Genomic DNA, 5,823 nt, shown 5'->3' with positions numbered 1-5,823 from the left:
CCACAGTGAATGTAGGAATATACTGTACCTCCTGATTGTGTTGCCTTGCTGTGGGGACAGAAAGGCAGACAGTTGACTAACAATGCTACTGATTTTAATTAAAAGGTGGCGATGATTCCCTGATTCTGTAGAAAGTCTAAATCTGCACTGTTTATGACAGATGAAGAAAATACTTTTTGAGTGTTTGTTTCATCTAGATGGAAATCAGGGATGTCTAGACGCAAATCATTAAATTACTGTGTTTCAAATGATAACATATACACAATTGTAACAGACTGAATTGCACTGAAACAGTAGGCCTGACTCCAACATCCTTTCTATTTTCTGGGTCAGCCTTGAACAAGGCAGCGAGGGTATTTCTTGATAAAGATCTGCGATGGCTGCTATTGAAAGTGAATCCACTCTCAGGGCCTGAGGACTACAGAGGATTACAATCAGACACAAGAGAGAGACTGCTTCCTCAGTGGTCATAGCCACAGAAAATGACTTTCTCTCCCTTCAGCCTAGTGTATGAAACAAGAGAATGAGGGATGGGTGACACGATGGAGAGCTTAATTCAGAGAGGAGGGGAGAGGAGAGGAGAGAAGGAAGAGAATTGAATGAGGGACAGAGGGAAACAAGTGGATGAGTAGAGAGGTGGAATCAAGTGTTTGTCTGGCTGCATGGTCATATCTGATTAAAGTACATGAGGATAGAGGATGGAAGGCTTATTTTAATCTGGAAAGCCACACACAAACACAAACACAGAACAGGAGGCTGCTGAGGGAAAACGGCTCATAATAATGTCTTGAATGGAGTGAATTGAATGGTATCAAACACATGAATTCGATACCATTTAATTCATTCCGTTCCAGACAATACTATGAGCCCGTCCTCCCCAAATAAGGTGCCACCAGCCTCCTGCTCTTTCTGCTGCCTTCTGAATCCAAGCTGAATAGCTGTGATGGTGCTCTCCCTCCCTCCCTCCCTCCCTCCCTCCCTCCCTCCCTCCCTCCCTCCCTCCCTCCCTCCCTCTTTGTCTGTCTTTCTCCCCCCTTCTTTCTCTCCCTCTTTCTCTTTCTCTCCCTCTCTCTCCTCTCTCTCTTTCTCACATACTTTGTCACTGTTGTTTTTGAAAACCATGATTAAATGCATAGTTCACTTACACTGAATCTAAAAGTCCTATCCTGGGAAATATGGGGATGGCATTCTTTAATATATCAGATCAAATGTGCCTCAGTGCATCATGACATGTTGCTGTAAACATGACAAGAATATCAGTTTTCTACTGGTGCACTTGTCACTTACTCTCACCATCAAATCCAACCATAGTACCTCTGATCCAGTAGCTCTGTTGTGTTAGTTCAAGGTGTGTTATCTTATCTCAGTCATGCACCTGAGCACAGCGCTCTCTGAGGAGAGCAAAGCCTGGGGGACAAATTAGCTGCACACTTTTTAGAGGATTTATATTTAATTTTTGCATAAACCCTCTCCATCTCCCCATCTCTCTTTCTTGCATATTTCCCGCATATTAGCATCCCAAAATAACTCCCCTTGGCGGAAATATCTTTTAAGTAATTGTTGCTTTGATAAGAAAGTGAGAAGCTTTAATCTGACCCTGTAATAGTCACATACACTGTGACTGTATGACTGTATGATTAAGCTGGCTGCAGCACTGTGACTGTATGACTGTATGATTAAGCTGGCTGCAGCACTGTGACTGTATGACTGTATGATTAAGCTAGCTGCAGCACTGTGACTGTATGACTGTATGATTAGGCTAGCTGCAGCACTGTGACTGTATGACTGTATGATTAGGCTAGCTGCAGCACTGTGACTGTATGACTGTATGATTAGGCTAGCTGCAGCACTGTGACTGTATGCCTGTATGATTAGGCTAGCTGCAGCACTGTGACTGTATGACTGTATGATTAGGCTAGCTGCAGCACTGTGACTGTATGACTGTATGATTAAGCTAGCTGCAGCACTGTGACTGTATGACTGTATGATTAGGCTAGCTGCAGCACTGTGACTGTATGACTGTATGATTAGGCTAGCTGCAGCACTGTGACTGTATGACTGTATGATTAGGCTAGCTGCAGCACTGTGACTGTATGACTGTATGATTAGGCTGGCTGCAGCAACTGTATGACTGGGTTCAGATAGTATTTGGTTCGTATGACTGATGATGCTGGTGGTAGGGTTTGGGTTTTACGCATAGCTAGAGATATACAGTACAGGAATAATCCTGTTTCGTGTTTATTTTGTAAATATCTCTGCCCCATCTGTCATATCTGGGATGCCTTATTTGGTCAAATATCGGTGTGAAAGTTTTGTATCTTCTCGGCTTTACCAAGTACTGTCTTAACAAACAAAACAAATCAGAATTCAAAATGAGACTGAAATAGGAATGGAATAAGGGGTCTATCAAAGACCACCTTTCTCTTTAAGTCTCTAGAACAGATAACCCATCAAATACAAGTCATTCATCTTTCATTTGAAGAGGATCACCACAGGAGTGCTTGTCTGTCTCTGTGGTAACACTAAGGTCAACATATGTATTTTTGCCTCTAAAAGAGGTCCTCCAGTGTGCAGAATAACTGGAACATACAGTAGATCAGGATGTCACTCTATCCAAAACACATTTAGGATATTGCAGCTTGCGTTTGTATAATATGCATATGTCATCCAGAATCTCCTTCCTTCCTTCTCTCTATCTTGTGCACGCCCCTCTCTCTCTCTCTCTCTCTCTCTCTCTCTCTCTCTCTCTCTCTCTCTCTCTCTCTCTCTCTCTCTCTCTCTCTCTCTCTCTCTCTCTCTCTCTCTCTCTCTCTCTCTCTCTCTCTCTCTCTCTCTCTCTCTCTCTCTCTCTCTCTCTCTCTCTCTCTCTCTCTCTCTCTCTCTCTCTCTCTCTCTCTCTCTCTCTCTCTCTCTCTCTCTCTCTCTCTCTCTCTCTCTCTCTCTCTCTCTCTCTCTCTCCAAACCTCTTTGGAACAGTTGGCTGTAACTCTATTCAATAATGTGATGACACAGAGAATGACTCAATCTGCCCTATTCTGTTCCATGATGTGTTTAGGGATCAGCGACTCCAATGGGTTCTCCTGGAGTGACAGGAGCCACTCTTTGAAAGCACTGATGTGATCTTAATTGAGTCTAGTTCATCTTCCCTAGGGGTGAGTGTGTGTGTGTGTGTGTGTGTGTGTGCTTGCATGTGTGTGCTTATGTGTGTGTGTGTGTGTGTGTGGCGGAATAGAGGATCCAGGGTCATCCCAGTCACAGAGGTACGCCTAAACTAAATATCACCAAAGATAATTGACAAGCCAGAGATGGTCAATGGCTCAATGACCTGTGGGGATAAAAGGAAATTAAAAAGATGGGACTATGAGCTACAACGTCTGAGGTCATAAACATGGTCAGGGTTTGTGTGTGTGTGTGCATGCGTGATTATCTATCTATCTATCTATCTATCTATCTATCTATCTATCTATCTATCTATCTATCTATCTATCTATCTATCTATCTATCTATCTATCTATCTATCTATCTATCTATCTATCTATCTATCTATCTATCTATCTATCTATCTATCTATCTATCTATCTATCTATCTATCTATCTATCTATCATGTCTCTCTTTCTCTCACTGTGTGTGTGTGTGTGTGTGTGTGTGTGTGTGTGTGTGTGTGTGTGTGTGTGTGTGTGTGTGTGTGTGTGTGTGTGTGTGTGTGTGCATGCGTGATTATCTATCTATCTATCTATCTATCTATCTATCTATCTATCTATCTATCTATCTATCTATCTATCTATCTATCTATCTATCTATCTATCTATCTATCTATCTATCTATCTATCTATCTATCTATCTATCTATCTATCATGTCTCTCTTTCTCTCACTGTGTGTGTGTGTGTGTGTGTGTGTGTGTGTGTGTGTGTGTGTGTGTGTGTGTGTGTGTGTGTGTGCGTGTGCATGTGTGTGTGTAGGGAAGCTGAGATAAACAGTAGAAAGGTAATTTTCAGCCCAAGCCTCCATTTTGTGACAGGCATTTAACTGCTGTTCTTCCCTGGTAGGGAGGAACAAAGGCTGATGTGTTTGCTCCATTGTTTTCCAACACAGTGCGTCATTCAATCAGTAATTAAACTTATTAAAAATATATAAAATAAACTTGGTTCTCTCACTCTCAGTCATCCGATCAAGGCTATTCACTGATCTTAACATACTTTATATGCTGTTGGTCTGGAGCTAAGGCGCAATAAAATATATTCCTAACATCATTAGTTTATTTTATCTGTTGGGCAAGATCAATAGTAGAGAAATGTATGGTTAGGAGTTGTTTTCAGAGCTCATCCATATTGGGCTGAACCATATAATCATCTCAGCGTTTTAGTTTTTTTCTAATGAGAAACCTAAATAAGTGTGTGTGTGTGTGTGTGTGTGTGTGTGTGTGTGTGTGTGTGTGTGTGTGTGTGTGTATGTGTGTGTGTACCCTGTCCCCTCTCACCTTATCTACTAGCCAGAGGCTATTTCATCTCAGTACTTGATCAGAGCACACCGCCCGTGCGAGAGAGAAAGTGTTGCTTCATCATTGTGTTTGCTCGGTAGTTGGTTACGCATTTAGGACAGAATGAGCAGGACAGAGCGACGGTCACTAATCACTCACTGAGATGTCACACGCATAATGTTTTAGGGAATATTGAACAGATTGCTCGATGGCATTTCCACATTTCCACCATCACCCTTCATATGCTACAACTCTGCCCTTCAAAATACCCACACAGGCTCTGTGTAAAGGCCTATTAAAAAGTGATTAACCCCCCAAAAAGTAGAGGCAACATGACCAAATCAACATATTATCATATTGGTAATTCCACGCCTTTTGAGAAGTGTAACTTGGTCAAAACCAACTTTTGGCTTCATCTAATTTTAACATTCTGTCATAAGGATCTCAACTCCATAAAAACATATTTTACCACCTCAAAAGGTTCCCCAAAAATATATACTATAGTAAGTGCCTATGAGTGCCAAATGAAGTAAGTGTTGACTATAACAGGGTTGACGATTTCATCTTAAGTCAGCCATAAATACCCTTGTGACAGGGGGAATAGAACCTTGTTGTGTGCAACAGGGAGTGACAATTGAATGCAAGCTTCACCCAAAAATATTATATCCTCAAACATTTCTAGTCTGTCTATTTATGGGTAACAGGGTTGACGTCTTATACTCGACCCACTCAGTTTTCACCACAAAACACCAGAAAATGGCCAAAAAGAGTAGAACCAGCTCACCTGCTTTTACACTATGATTTGACTATTAGATGTTCAATGTTTCTTTTGAAAAATGGGGTTTAATTATCATTATTATTCACCATATTAAAATGAGAGTTCAGACGTAAATGAATCACTAATCAGATGAAATAAATAATAATCTTCAGAAATGACTTTGTCAAAGCAACTAAATAAATAGGGCAGTGCAATGATGGTGAAAACTTGGAGATTTTTTTGGGTTAAGTGGGTTAAAATCTTCCTAGAAGTCACAGAGGGTGAATGGAGGGACATGTCAAAATGCTGAATTTCTGTGCTTTAGCAGGTCTATTAATATAAAAAATATGATTTATTGAATTATCCATGTGGTCTATATCAAAGGGAACTTCATTTACTATAACATACTTTTGAAAATCGATATTTGTGCACAATTTCTTCTTAAAATATCAAAGGCACACTTTTCGTTGAACGACCCACCCCTTTGTACAGCTGTGGGTGCGTTGTGTTAGGACATGGAGTCATGAACACATCGAGAGAGAGCAAACCAGAAGATTCTGCAACATTGCTCTCTCACTTCTGCACTT

The sequence above is a fragment of the Salvelinus namaycush genome, chromosome 10 (assembly GCF_016432855.1).
Source record: "Salvelinus namaycush isolate Seneca chromosome 10, SaNama_1.0, whole genome shotgun sequence".
Lineage (NCBI taxonomy): Eukaryota > Metazoa > Chordata > Actinopteri > Salmoniformes > Salmonidae > Salvelinus > Salvelinus namaycush.
The sequence above is the reverse complement of the archived record's forward strand: the minus strand, read 5'-3'. Positions refer to the sequence as shown.